The sequence below is a fragment of the Sciurus vulgaris genome (genome assembly GCF_902686455.1).
Source record: "Sciurus vulgaris genome assembly, chromosome: 14".
NCBI classification, from domain to species: domain Eukaryota; kingdom Metazoa; phylum Chordata; class Mammalia; order Rodentia; family Sciuridae; genus Sciurus; species Sciurus vulgaris.
The window spans coordinates 40858398-40874354 of NC_136475.1; the positions used below are offsets into that span (position 1 = coordinate 40858398).

At 37.8% G+C, this 15957-nt stretch overlaps 1 pseudogene across 1 annotated transcript; it reads left to right on the forward strand.

Moving 5' to 3' along the window:
- Positions 1 to 14266: 14266 nt before the first annotated feature.
- LOC306643581 (small ribosomal subunit protein uS2-like) lies at positions 14267 to 15152 on the forward strand (annotated as a pseudogene). The gene has a single exon. The product of its transcript is annotated as a small ribosomal subunit protein uS2-like (transcript).
- Positions 15153 to 15957: the final 805 nt, after the last annotated feature.

Consider the following 15957-nt stretch of genomic DNA (forward strand, 5'->3'; position numbering starts at 1 on the left):
CTCAGAAGATAGATACATCGTTCAAAAGTAAACCATAAAATAAATTTTAAAAAAAGTAAACCATAATTTGTTAAGCAGGTGAAAGACAAGTTATAGAAGGGCAAAGTTTCTAAAAGGCAGGAGAATTCATTCCAAGAGTTTTGGATGAATTCATATACCATAAGGCAATATTACATTTTTAGTACCTTTCTCAAGAGGAAAACGAAAAGTAACATTTTGTAGCTCTATATCAAGGGAGTTTAGGAAGGACTGAATTACAATACATGAATTTACATGAGGAATCGTTTTTATCAAACATGAATGCTTAAGATGAAAGAATAAGACATTATGCACCCAAAGACAGCTAAGCTTCTTTAAAATAATCCTGCTAGAATGTGAATTTTAGGATCTGATAATTTACGAATGTTACCAGCCCCTGACCTGTCACCTGTATCTTCTACACCGTGCCAATCTATTCAGAAGATTCCCAAATGTGTCTGAATTTACATTTCATCTACTCTCTTGTTCCAAATCCAGCAGCATAGGCAGAAGAGGTTGCCATCCTGAAATTCACTCCAAGAGCCTACATGAATTTTGCAGGAGTAATGCAGGAGTAATGTTGCTTTAAGGGCCCTGCCACCCACCTTCTGCCTCACAAGTTTTTACACAGTCTGGACTGGATTCATTCCTTTTTTTTATTCTAATATTATCTCCAGGAGGTCTTTGTTAACATATACAAATACTCTCTTGCTGAATAGGCATGTATTAAACCAATAGTCCTCACAAAAGCAAATCATTGATCAATTCCTAAACAGCAACCTGCAAGGAATTTGCCAAGGAAAAGGTAAGTTTAGTTTTAATGGTGGAAGAAGATTCTGGGAAGAAATGTCAAAAGATGGTTCTCAAACTTGGTTCATCATCATAGTCACCTGCAGGACTTGTTCAAAATACAGAATCCTGTACCCCTCTCCCCATGAAATGCTGATTCACTAGCTTTGGAATTGTAGTTTCATTTACTGGTCCAATTCCTTTTTTTAAGGACCTTCATGGTTGAGGCCCAACCTGGGAAGGTCCCAACAGGGTTAGGCCCTAGGCAACCCTGGGCAGGACCTGGACAGGGCACCCTGGAAGAACCAATTACTCTCTTCCCTCCCCAAGAGTAGGTAAGGGTCTAAACACAAAAAGCTAATTATGAGGTGGGGGATCAAAACATCACCCTCATCTATGAAAGCTTTGAGTGCAGGGTGAACTTTGTTTCCAAGCCTACTCAACAAGATGGACCCTTAATAGCATGAACAATAGAAAAACTAATCTTTTCAATGCATCAGTCTCATTACTTAGGTAATAAGGTCCAACAGAAGTTTGCTTTCCCCCAATCTCATTAATAAAGTAAGTCACATTCTTCCTCGGAGAGGACTGAGTAAAGAGGATACAAGAAGAGGTAGGTGCATCACTACCTTTTGTATGAGTAGGAGAGTAGACATCTCCTTCGAGGGAAACATGAAGGTAATGAAAAATAGATTTCTCTCTAACAAAGACCATTGGGGTTTGCTTCTAGGATAAGCCCCATGGTCATGGCAGCAGTACAGCATCCTGATTCCCAGGGGCATAAATAAAGGGAAAATAGTTGCAGGTAAGCATGAGTTTGTCCTTGATTATATCCACCATGGGACAGGGATTTACACACCAAATGCAAAAAAAAAAAAACAACAACAAAATCAGAATGAAGTTAGAGGTGGTATTAGGCATGTCACCCAGGAGTTATAGAAAATGCCCATAGCCCTTATCCCAAGTGGACTTCAAACTCCCTCCGCACCCCTTGGGTGAGTGTTATGAGTGGCATGCCTTACCTTGCTTTCACTATATGGAACTTTACTACTTTACTTTGCTTTGTCATATTTTACTATATGGAACTTTACTCTCTGTGATATTATATGACAATTGCAGTGTTATGTGTGACTGTGCAAAAACCCAATGGTGTAACCAATGAGAGACCCCCAAAAAGGGGTGGAACCAATCAGAAGCAGTTTAGAACAACCACACCCGACACTCACAAGTGCCATCCACCTTATGGAGCCATGACACACACAAGAAGAACTATAAGAAGACCTGCCAGAGAGCAGGGGACAGGTTGGTGGAGAGCTGAGACAAGGCCGGACTGAACATCAGAGAGCTGAGGACACCAGAGGACACCAGAGAGCTGAGATCCGGGGGGAGCTGAGCTTAGGACCAGAGGAGAGAGCCACCAGCCTCCGCTTCTCCCCTGCGGTGAATTCTCCACAGGCCCTCCTGGTCCCAGCGCCTCAAGACAGGTCTCCTGGTGAGCACTGGAATGTCGGATGTGAGACTAGAGTTAGGGTAAGACTAGAGTTAGATCAAGTAAAGTGTGTAAATGTGTGCAGTGAATTAACCAGCATTTGAGAAACTACCTAACTCTCATGTCCCATACTTGAACTGCTTGTGACAGTGAGACCTTATTTTACCCATGTGGACCCATGTGGATGCATCCAGCTCCAACAAAGAACAACCCCAATACCTGCTGCACAGTACCAGGCCTGCTCCTTCATTTCTTAAATCTTCCTGTTTTAACAGCAGTATTTCATGAATCAATTCCAGGCATTTGAGGTAAAGATATAACAAAAATAATGTAGTACCAAATACCAGCCCCAAAGGCACACCAGTGTAATCTCTAAGTAGCCTGTAAATAAATGTGGGGATGTTCACCCTGGGAGAATGAGGATGCTGAGAAATGTTCATGCAGAGAAAAACTGAGGCAGACTTGATAAGGTTTGAATGCTTGGAAAATAGTTTTGAAGACATGCAAGCATCTCCTGTTTTTGTTCTCCCAGTCCTATTACATTTCTCAGTGACTACTTTTCATTTTGTTTTAAATTAGTTAGCAAACCAGTGCTGTTTTTAATCCAAATTACCTCAGTATTTGATCATAAACCATAGATGGCTTGTTCCATCTAAACAAAACCAGTATCAGTCATCTTAAAAAAAAGAAAAACAAACCTAGGTTTCCTGACTTCTTTGACACATGCAAACATTTATAAAAAAGAGGCACTTTATCAACTTCCAGATTTCTCTCTCTTCCTCCATAAGTATTTTTCTCCATCCTCACTTGATGAGAGGGCCTGTCTAAATCTTCAGCATGGCAATCAATAAATATGGCATCCCAGGGGACAGAAGAGCTGTGCCCTCTGTGAATTGATGAAAGTAGACTAGAGAGTCCAGCATATTTGCTCGATGAAACTTTCAATTAAAAACCAACAAGGAAACTCAAGATGAAATCAAATACTAGAGACATAAGAAATCTATCAGGAATTAAGCTAATATTTGCCATACAAAATGTGTCATGTAACAATAAATGAAAATATAAATGCTGTACAGTGCTTCCAAGGCAAATGAATTTAAAAGAAAAGCATTTATAGTTTTTCTTAAAAGGCCAGAGCAGGAGACATACAGTTTACTTCTGTCCTGCTAGCCAATAATGAAATCTGTTCATGAAAATATTTTGATAGTTTGACCCTCTCAGGAAATGACCAAATGAAATTTTCATTTGATCCAGAATATATTTTTGGCCTTTTTTATCTTTGGGTTTTTTAAATATTTAAGTTCAGGTCAAGTACAAACTGGTTCCCTGGTTAAAACAGGAGGGGGGAAAAAAACAAATGTTTTCTTTTTATGGAGGAAAATACATTCATATTAAGTTCACTTAAAAATCCTACAAATTAGTACAGTTAGTTTCCTACAAATTAGTATTAGTTAGTAGGGTTCTGGATTTAATCCACATTTTAATTGAAGGTCAACTTCCACAAAAGACTTAAATTTAGAAAATTGGGGCTATTTATTTCTTATGCTTTATTTCTTGGCCTAACTTTTGCCTCTCATGATGACTGCATCCCAATTTATAGTAGACAATAGGTCATTTTTATCTCTCCACATAAAATTCACATGACTTTTTGTTACCATAATATTTTATTTGCATGTCACAATTATGATACACAATAGTAGAACAGACATCTCTTATCCAAGAACTGTTTGTAACACATGTAGGTAGGAACTGACAGTTTAACATATTTCTATTCAAAACTCCTCACTTCATTGTTTTTTCAGCTGTAGCCCATTCAGTATAGTGTCATGTATTAGTAATTTTAAAACAAAAGTATTTTTAAAATATTTCTTGTTAGGATGGCTATCTTACTTTACTCATTAAATGCCTATGCAGGGACAGCAAAATTGACACCAAAAACATTCCTTTTTTTTTTTTTTCTTTCCTCTTAAGTTTTTAGCCATTTCCAGACAGAAGGTTTTGAAACAATGAAACATAATATGACACAAAATTCTAAGGTCCAGAGAAATAATCCTTCAAGCAGAAATCTCTGGATTTCTGCCTGTGCTGATGTACGTCAGAGTGCTTTTCTTTCAAGATCCTGGATAGCTTCCTCCTTCTAGGGCATATATCTTGTCCACATGCTCCTAGTTTATCAAAAAGAGGATTTACACAGTTCTGAAAGGCACAGTTAGTGCATCGTTGCTTCGCTGCACTCACATACAACAGCAAGATGGCAGCAGTAAAACAGGAAGAAGGGAGCAATCCTTCAGCAACAGCTATACAGGGGAGAAAACTACTCAAGGCCAACAACACGCTAAATCTCAGTACACGCATTTGCACAAATTCAAAAACACAGGAATACTACCCATGCTCGTGGACAATGACATGCAACCCTGACTGCTCTCAATTCCTGGGAAAGGATCTTTAGGTCCAGTGTTTGGCCCCATTTTCACTGATAATTTCCTGAAGGTAATAAAAACCCTCCTAAATGACTATTTTTCCAAGGTTGGAGACATACACTATGCCTGTTCCCCACTTACACTGGATTTCAAGCAGGACATTATGACATGATTCATTGGATGAGGTGGTGTTGAATTTGAAAACACCCAAGATAAAGACTAGAAATACTTCTTCTTTAATTAAAAAAAAAAAAGTGTACAACTATTATTCCTGATCTTTGAGTCAACACTCATTCTTGACATTCCCACGTCTAAAACATACTCTGAGGTTCATTCCAAATAGTTTTTTCCCATAACTTATCATTTTCAAAAGGTGAGAGTTTTGTGGTTTGTTTTAGAGTACATCAAATGTCCACTTGCTAAAATAACCATTAAAACCACCACAGCTACATGGCAAAAAAAAAAAAAAAAAAAAAAAAAAATGTGTATATATATATATATGTGTGTGTGTGTGTGTGTGTGTGTGTGTGTGTGTGTGTGTCCCCCTGGATGCAGCCTAGTGCTTTTAGAAAGATCCCCCACTTCCCCAGAATTATTTTGATCACCCTCTATCAAAACTTCCCAAAATCAGACACAACAGCAAGAGACTCAGTGCCCTTAGAATCCAGTTGCTAATATAAGAATCTAATTGAAACTGTTAAGTACATGGCTAATAGGGAAAGACAAAGAAAGGATTATTTTTAATCATCAATTTGTACTTTGCAAATACTATATAACTTCACATACATACATAAAACACATAAAGCATTATTGTAACTCATTTTACAGATGAGAAAACTGAGACCAGGATACTTATTTGCTCCATATTCCCTCATATAGTAAATGAAAAAGCCAGAATTAAATGTGGTTGTATCTGATTGTGTCATCTGTATTCTTGTTCTATATCACACTGGTACATCCATTAATATTCCCAGAGAAAACCACATCTAACTAAAGCTTTAAAGAGTTAAAGAATCTAAATAGTCTACAAAAGAAATTCAGGCAGAAAAGAAGAAAATTTTTTTCCAGTCATCTTGGGTCATTGATTGATATCAGGAATAGAAATCACAAAAAGTGGATCAGCAAGTTTAAGTACTTGGATTCTAACTAGCTCTAGAAGAGTTTGGATTGCTCACAACTTGTAGAACATGGGCACTACATCAGCCTTGGACAGCCCGCTGCATCCACATTTCCATGCCAGAAATAAATTTCTAACTTGTTTAAGATTCTTTCAGTAAGAGATGAAACAAATCTTAACTATGAGCACAGGAAGGGTTGATGCAAAATGTCTTTCAGCCTTGAGGGCTTTATGATACTCTAGCCCAAGAAAGAGCAATTTTGTTCAATAAACACCAGCTTTGAATATGAAGATCTTAAGAAGCATTAATGAAGGGGAAATAATTACAAAAGTAATGAAAAGAAATTACCTCAATGTGGACTTTTTCCATTCATAATGCAGCCAGCATAATCTGAACGCTGTTGTGTCATTCTGTATAACCAATGCATTAGCATAAATAGAACATTCAAGTGCATAAGATAATTATTCAATTATAATGATCAAAGGGAAGAGGCTGCTGAAAGCCATCCCTGGTGCTGAACCCCTGCCTAAGAAACTATCACTACATTTTATGAAAGACCAGTCTTGATGCCTATAGCAGAAATGTACTGTTTTCAGAACTATGTGTCTACCTTCTTTAATACAAGAGAATAAAACATTATTTTTATCTCCTTACAGTCCATTATTCCTAAGGTTTTATACTGTTACTATAAATCAGTAATGTTAGATAGCTTTAGAAACAGATTTGGAGGCCTGACCTTTCAGTCACAATTTCATGCTTGGACCAAATTTAGAGCTTCCAAAGACGATGTAGCCATATCCGCCATATCTCTTAACAACTGTATTTGAAATCAAACCATAGGCCTTGGATCTTAATCCCCCAGGGATATTCCCTTGCCTCAAAGATTTTGATTACAAGAAATAAGGAAAAATGTACATTTCTTTAAATATCACAAAGGCCTGTTTCTCCCATACCACAGTCCAGGCAGCACAAAATCACCTAGCAAGTAGAACTTGATCATTTACTCCACACACCTTCTGCCTCAGACATGTGGGGAAGCAAAGTTTCGAGCTGCCCTAGGATTTCCCTGAAGCCAAAAATCTGCCTAGTTCTTCTCTGGGCAGATTTTCAGCTTCTATAGCCCATTTTAGGGAAGGCAGCTGTTGGGTACATTTGGCTATATACCTAAATGGGAGTCTTCAGCATTTTGAATTGAAAAATGACATTGCTGAGATAGTAGGAGAAAGTCTGCACCAATGGAGGCTTTGGTAAGAGCTTGGAGAAACAAGTGATTTCTCTAGATTTTTTGAAAACTGTTGGCTGAACCTACAATCAGAGATAATCTTATGAACAGAAAATGCTCAGGGCTTTGTGTTGTGAAAATCTGGGCTTCAGGAAGTCTGAGGAGAGGAAGAAAGAAAGTATTTCTTTAAGAGGTCTAGAAAACACTTAAAATCAAGATGCATAGAAAAATTATCACCACTAATGCAAAGGCAGTGGCTGGCCAACAGCACCTGTATTCTTGATCCTCACGTGCAAATGACCATGAGTGCCATGAACAACAAGCAATCCCTTAGCTTGCCTATCACAGTTAGCATCATCTGTGTGAAGGTGCCAGACAGCTATTTAAGTCAGGATAGGTCAGCATAAGCTGAGGTAACAAATAAATCCCAGGTAACATAACAGAAGTTAATCGTCATTCACAACACAGTCTGATGTGCAATGCATTTTTTTCTTTATTTATGAAACCAAAACAGTTCTGTCTCATAGTTTTACCAACCTCTGGCTTCTTGGTCATGTGGAGGATCTGCCAACCACAGATGGTGGAAAAGAAAGGATAGTGAAGGCACAGTATATAATGAGCTATGCTCAGCCTAGAAATGATAACTGTGTGGCCAGAAGTACTCACATGGCCAACCTAATTGCAAAGGAAATTGGGAAATGTGGAAGACCACAAGTGTATCAGCAAGCACTGCACTGACTATCTCCAATAGAGGAAACTGAATGTGTGGGCTTCGCCATCAGCTACTCTGCAAATGATTTTTAAAGGACAATAAGAGAAAAAAAAAAATGAAAAGATTACACGAAAAAGAAAGGTAGGGGTGGGGAGAAAGGAAGGAAAGAAGGAAGAAAGCCTGACCATGAATTTAATTTCTAAGATAGGATACAGGAAGTCTGAAGTAAGCACAAAAGAACAACAAGAGACAGTGAAAATGGCTAAAAACAGATACTGCAGGAAATGACAGGCCCATTTCTAGTAAGCTATATACTATCGATATCTGAGAATAAGATGACCATAAAAAATATTTTTTTAAAAATTAAACACCATTTAATTGAACACCATTTACAGTCTGAAACTCAAAAAAGAGTTTTTAGAATCAAAAGTACAAAAAAAGAAAAAGAAAAAATAATCTCCTTAACTGAGGCAATAATGGTTTTAAAATAATACAGAGAACCCTGAAAATCAATCAAGGAGACACAACCACCCATTCACATTCATAAGCTTTCTGAAAGATAGATGGAGGAAATAATAAAAAATCACCACAACTATACTCTAAAATGACTAAAATGAAATGAGAAGGAAGAAATCACTTTAAAAGACTTTAGAACATGTATAAAATACATATAATATTAAAAAATTAGTGTTTAAATGTTTGAATTAAAAGAAAGAATAATATATGTTTAGAAGTATAAAAAAGTAGGATATGTGACATCAGGAATAATTTTTTAAATAAGACAATTATTTTAAATCTAACAGTCTCTCTGGAGTGAGATGGGGGTCAGGAAGGAGAAATATAAATGAATCCTCACGTGGAACAAAATTTCAGAAATTGTTGAAATTGTTGCAAAACCCTAGAAGTCTTCATCTATGCTATTAAAGAGAAAATAAAATTATTTTTAAAGCTTAAGATTTATAAAAAATAAAATAAAAGGTAGGGCAAGTTTAGTAACTCATGTAATAAGAAAATATTTATAAAATGTTTATAAAAGAAATTAAAAAATGAAATTTAGTGTCTACAAATGCAACATCTTGTCCTTGAACTCAAAATTCAACTTCGCAAGTACAAGGGAAATGTGACTTAGCATCTGCAAAAGGAAGGAGGGAAAGTAAAAGGAAACTTAGAGGTTTAATGAATAAGAGATGTTTTCTCTGCTTTACCCTGATCATACCTATGTTATTGGGCTCCAACCTAGGTATGACACCAACGGTAAATGTAAATGAATTATAACCAAGATGAAGGAGGCCTTGAATTTCCATCTAATGAGCGAGAAGAGTGGGAAAGAACAACTGGAGAAAGGAGAAGAGATGCAAAGAGGAGAAAATGACTATATTCAAGCTCTGAAGGGTTGAAAGGACCAGGGATAGATTTAGGTTCCTTGTATAGATGTGTTTTCAATATCTATGAACATCTTATTTCCTGAGGTTGTAGGTTCCCATCATTGGAGCTCTTCAGACAAATACTGAGAGATATTTTCAGGTTACTGGAGGGAAAATTAAAACATAGGGCAGATCAGATCTCTAGAGTACATAGTTTGCAAGGTTTCTTTAGTGCTGAGATTCTCTATTTTTCTGATTGGGATGAAATTAATTTACTGAGTGGATGTCTCTGAAGAACCTTCCTAGCAAAATGGTACTGACAGAAGAGAAGTTGGTTGCAGAAACTTAAAAATGAAAGAAAAAAACATAGTATCTCTGTAAGTCCTCCCCTACAGTTTGCCACGGTCTTCCATTTCATTTCCTATCTGCAAGAATTCCTCAGGGAAATCATCCAAAAGGTGTGACCTGCCCCAGAAAGGATCAGAGTGAGTGCCTAAGGAGCAATTTGGAAATGGGTCTCTCATGAGCAACCAATCACACCCACCCAAAAGAGAATAACTGATTAATGATATGGACCAGCCCAGGAGAGGATGATAACACCCCTGCTTAAGTGGGAACTTTGATCACCTGTCTCCTTCATGCTCCTGAACCAACCCTAAGCACTGAGGAGAGAAAGAAGTGGTGGGAATGGAGAAAGGCTTTGACCTATGCTAGAGATTGACATTTCAAATAATCAGGACTGGGTACCACAGAACTTACTGAAGGCAACTTTGTTAACAAAAAGTGGCTAAGAGATCAGGAAGTCAGACCAAGGTCTTAAGGTCTTAAGGTCTGCCTTCTACCAGGCAGAAAGGTGAAGCAGTGCCCAGCTGTTGAGAGTTGCTCAGAAAAACAAAACCACTTCCTGTTTTACTCCAGATGAACTGAGACTCTTCACTGAACTTGTCATATATAAAACACACATTCAGAAACTTTCTTAAATGAGTATAAGCTTTGCCTCCTTGCTGTTCCTCAGTCCAACTCTGTGCATTTATGTTTCTATAAAATAGCTAAAAATGACTCATATTTGAATGGTGTCTTTGATTCCACCTGGTTCTTTATATATATATATATATATATTTTTTTTTTTTTTCCACAAAAGTTATGTTAGCAGTTAAAAGCACACAGCTGGAAAACAGTGAAAGCAGGATTTAAAACCAACTCTCAAATTCCACAAAACTCAAAGTCAGGGTTTCTGTTTTCATCTCTAGCTGGTTTCCACTCCCAGACTATCTTGTTTTGTATCTTTTGAGAGTGGATGCAACCCAGGTTCACCACATCACCCACCTCTGCCTTTCTACCTATTCTCCTCCTTCACCATTGATCCTTCCCTTCCCTCCTCCATCCTCACCCACTTCACAACTTGTTCTCTGTCATCAAAAAGAAAACAGTCACTGATTCCAAACAATTGCGGGTGACTCCTGCAGGAAAGAAATAAAAACAGAAATGCCCAGCACACAATGGTGAGACACTTGCTTCTGAAGAAACAGCTGTTTAGAGAACTAAGGTGTTGGTAAGTTGTTTCTCCCACTTCTGTGAGGGGAGTCTTGTTGAATTGAAGCTGGTATTTGTCTTTTAGGAAATCAGACATCAGAGGAAAACGCTTGTGAAAGGAGCCTAGCATTATAGAAAAATAAATGGAATATATCATCTCTGCTTGTTAAGGAGTAGCCAGATTAATTAGAAAGGGGCAGTATGTTTATTTCTCTAGCTCAGCACTCAAATAGAGATACTCATGCTTACAGTAAATGTAAAGTCTAAAAATAAACTAAAGAATAGAATAGAAGGAATTAGCCTGGAAATTTAGGCAGTTTCCTTCCAGTTAACTGCCCAAAAATAATCTATTCAAGATTTATAAGGAAGAAACTGAGTTATAATTGTTCCCATTGTCTACAACCTTGTCCTAACAGAGTCAGACATTGGAAGTAAGGAAAATAACATTTGTTGAATATCTGCTCTGAGTCAGGTACTGAATTAAGAGTTATATGAATAATATATCACTAATTCTCCACTAAGCCCCATGGGATGGCATCAAATGTTAACACCTTCTGCACAGCACAGGAAACAATTAAAAAGCATGCAAAGAGAGTCTACAGAATGAAAGAAAATCTTTGCCAGCAACTCTTCTGACAGAGGGTTAATATACAGAATACATAAAGAACTGGAAAAACTTACTATCTGAATAACAAGTAATCCAATCAATAAATGATCAATAAATGGGCAAAGAAGTAAATAGACATGTCTCAAAAGAAGAAATACAAATGGGCAACAAACATATGAAAAAAAATGCTCAACATCTTTAGCTATCAGGGAAATGCAACTCAAAACTACACTAAGATTTCATCTCACTCCAGTTAAAATGACAGTCATCACAAATACAAATAACAATAAATGCTAGCAAGGATGTGAAGAAAAAGGAACACTTACACACTGTTGATGGGATTGTAAATTAGAATAACCACTATGGAGATAAGTATGGAGATCCCTCAAAAGACTAAGAATGAAATGACCATATGATCAGATATAACACTCCTCAGTAATTATCAAAAAGAATTAAAGTCAGCATACTATAGTGATACATGCATACCCATATTTATAGCAGCACAAGTCACAATACCCAAGTTATGGAATCAACCCAGGTGCCTATCAACAGATGAATTTATAAAGAAAATATGGTATATATTGAGTTTCACTAAGTCATAAAGAAGAATGAAATTATGTCATTTGCAGGAAAATGGATGGAACTAGAGAACATTTTGCTAAGTGAAATTGGTATGACTCAGAAAGTCAAGGGTCAAATATTTTCTCTCATATAGAGAAGCTAGAGGGGAAAAGAAAAGAAAAAAGACCAAGTGACAATAGAAAAGAGATGAGTAGACTAGAAGACGGGATTAGGGAAAGAAGGACAGGAGGGAAAGGGGGAGTCACAGGGGAATGAAGCCAACCAAATTATGCATTATGCATACATGACTATATAACAGTGAATCCCACTGTGATATTAGTTATATTATATATAATTATATTAATTATATATAATTATATTATATATAATGCACCAATTAAATAAACCATGAGGTTATCTACATTTTCAGAGAATAAGCTAGTTCATGGAATTAAAATACAGATCCGTCTGATCTCATAGGACTCACTTTTTTTTTCCTGTTTTACCAATGTTATGGCTTAGATATGAGATATTCCCCCACAAGCTTGTGTGTAAGATAATGCAAGAAAGTTCAGAGGTGAAATGATTGGGTAATGAGAACCTAAACCTAATCAGTGCATGAATCCACTGATATGGATGAACTAGACAATAACTGTTGGCAGGTAGGGTGTGGTTGGAGGAAATAGGTTACTGGGGACATGATCTTGGGGCTTATATTTTGTCTGTAGTAAACAGAATGCTCTCTGCTTCCTGCTGCCATGTCCTAACTGTTTTTCTCCTCCACACCCTTCTGCCATGATATTCTGCCTCACCTTGAGCCCAGAGCAGTGGAGCTGACCATCTATGGACTGAGACCACTGACAGGATAATTGCCAAAATAAACTTTACCTCCTATGTTGTTCTTATAAAGTCTTTTGGTTGCAGTGACAAAAAAGCTGACTAAAGCAACCAGGTACCATCTCTGACCTCAAGGTCTTTATCAGTGAAAAAAGCAGAAATTGTGTCACTTATTCACCACATAATTTTTTGGAAAAGGAACCCAGCTGACCCATGTCAGATGTTCATGAATAATAAAAAGTCTTTGCCCTAGCCTTTGACATTTCAGGGTGTTTGTTGCTTCAGCTTACCTTAACCTATCACAGTCAATACAGTGATTGATAGGTCATCTTTATTTGACTAAAAGAGGTAATGCAGGAGAAAAAAACAATGACGCAGGGATAGAGACCCCCAGAACAAAATTAATAGAGAGCCTGATCCTTCCTGACTGGAGAAATAGGGCAGCAGAATGTCTTTCTGACAAAAAAAAAATAGAATTTTTAATTAAGATTATCGAAAAGTAATAGAAGGCCACATCACATCTTTTGAATAAGGTCTGAAACCTTTTCAGTATCTTCGTGCAACCGCAGTGAAGATCTTGGATGTTTCCTTAATTCCCTAACTGCCAAATGTATTAACTGGGGTTTCCCAAAGTAACAGAAACAATTGGAAAAAAGAAAGAAAGAAAGAGAGAGAGAGAAAGCGCTGAATGATAGATAATAGATAAATAGATGATATATGATGTAAGATGCTAGATATATAGACAGACAGATAAATAGATGATAGATAGATAGATAGATAGATAGATAGATAGATAGATAGATAGATAGAAAATAATGAGAGATTGACTCATGTGATTCCAGAGGTGGACAAGTCTCAAAAGGAAGGATAGGAGGAATGATGGTGTAAGTCCAAATTTGAAACCCTGAAAACAAAGTTCAATGTCTGAAGGCAGGAGAAGATGGATGTCTCACCTCAGAATAAATTCACCTTTCCTCTGCCCTTTTTTCTACTTGGACTCCCAGGGAATTGGATGCTACCTGCCCACATTGGTGATGAGTATCTTCTTTTCTCAGTCTACTGATTCACATGCTAATCTTTGCAGAAGCACCCTCACAGACACTTCTAGAAATGATATTTTGTCAGTTTACTGGGCATATCCAAACCCAGTCAAAGTGACACATAAACCTCACTATCATGACAGGATAAACACATCACACACACACCCGCTCCCATTCTCTTTGCAAAGTAAGTATGTGATGTGAAAAAATCTAGGCCACAGATGTAAAGGGTCATTTTCTTTTCCAGTATAAACAAGGTACTATGTGATGATTTTGAATATATATGTCAATTATCTCTTCTTTTCAGGTCATGTAGATAGTCAATCTATAGAGTTTACTACTCTATGTCTATGACAAGCCTGAGATAACAAGTTTGGTAATGCAACATAATCATATGCAATTAATTAAAATTTCTCCTTTAAAATGAGCTATTTATTCACTCTTCAAATATTGAAAAACAAATAAATAGCTACAGTCTTTCCACAATACCCGGGAGCGGGGTGTCCATATGGCATCATTTTTTATTCCCATTGTACCTTAAATGGAAACTGTCACAATGTCCAGAGTCCTTGATGTCCTGCAAATGAAGAAGGAGGATGTTCTCAAATTCTTTGCAGATGGAACCCACTTAGGTGGCACCAACCTTGATTTCCAGATGGAACAATTAATCTACAAAAGGAAAAGTGGTGGCATCTACATCATAAATCTGAAGAGGACCTGGGAGAAGCTTCTGCTGGCAGCTCATGCCATTGTTGCCATTGAAAACCCTGCTGATGTCCTTGTCACATCCTCTAAGAACACTGGCCAGCGGTCTGTGCTGAAGTTTGCTGCTGCCACCGGAACCACCCCTATTGCTGGCCGCTTCACTCCTGGGACTTTCACTAACCAGATTCATGCAGCCTTCCAGGAGCCACATCTTCTGGTGGTTATTGATCCAAGGGCTGACCACCAGCCTCTTACTGAAGCATTTTATGTCAATCTGCTTACCATTGCTCTGTGTAACACAGACTCTCCTCTACACTATGGGGACACAGCCATTCCACGCAACAGGGGAGCTCATTCTGTGGGTCTGATGTGGTGGATGCTGACCTGAGACGTTCTGCACATGTGTGGCACCCTTTCCAGTGAACACCCATGGGAAGTCATGCTTGATCTCCACATCTACAGAGATTCCGAAGAGTTTGAAAAGGAAGAGCAGGCTGCTGCCGAAAAAACTGTGCCAAGGAGGAATTTCAGTGTGAATGGACTGCTCCAGCTCCTGAGTTCACTGCTACTCAACCTGAGGTTGCAGACTGGTCTGAAGGTGTACAGGTACCCTCTGTGCCTATCCAGCAGTTCCCTACTGAAGACTGGAGTGCCCAGCCGGCCACTGACGACTGATCTGCAGCTCCCACTGCTCAGGCCACTGAGTGGGTAGGAACAACCACCAAGTGGTCTTGAGCTGTTCTTCTGTAGACACTTAAGCAAAATGGAAATAAGGTTATGGAAAATAAACATCAGTTTCTAAAAAACAAAATAGCTACAGAAAAAATAAATGTTGAAAAAACTTTGAAGTTACAAAAGATTATCTTCATAAAGATTTGAAGTTATAAAAGATTATCCTGCTTTTCATTTAGACATCTTTCCTCAGGTTTTTCACCATTACTCTTTCCTCAAATACCCAGAAACCTCATCCCCTCCTCATTCTCACAATCTCCTTATAAACCATCTCCATCAATACACTAGACACTCCCACTCCTGGCAACCAGGTGGACCTCAGTTCCACATTAGGCAGCCCTAAGTCCATGTTTCCTGCGTGCCCATGAATATTACTATTCCAAGTTTGGGTATTTACTTATATGTTACCTACAGTTAACCTGATAATTATTTTGGCAAGGGTTTGAAAATATGCCTAAATCTGCAAATACAAGATACGTGGGCATTTCTAGCACCATGGTAGTTTAACACCGGATCTAGACAGTCAGGTTCTTTGTCTTGAGAATTTGAGGAATGAAATCCATGGACACAAGGGTGAGAGCAAAGTGGCAGGATTTATTACAGTAATAGAAAGAAATAAAGTGAAGTTCCTGGAGGGAGGGGCCCGGAGAGAGATGACAATGGGTGTCTGTTGTCTTAGAGTTCCTAAAGGCATATTTGATGACCTAGCACAGGTGATTTGTGGGGTAAGGATTTGACCAATCAAGCTCCCTAAGCTCTGAGTTTAATAAACCAATCAGAAGTGCATAATTTCAATCCTTTATTTACATA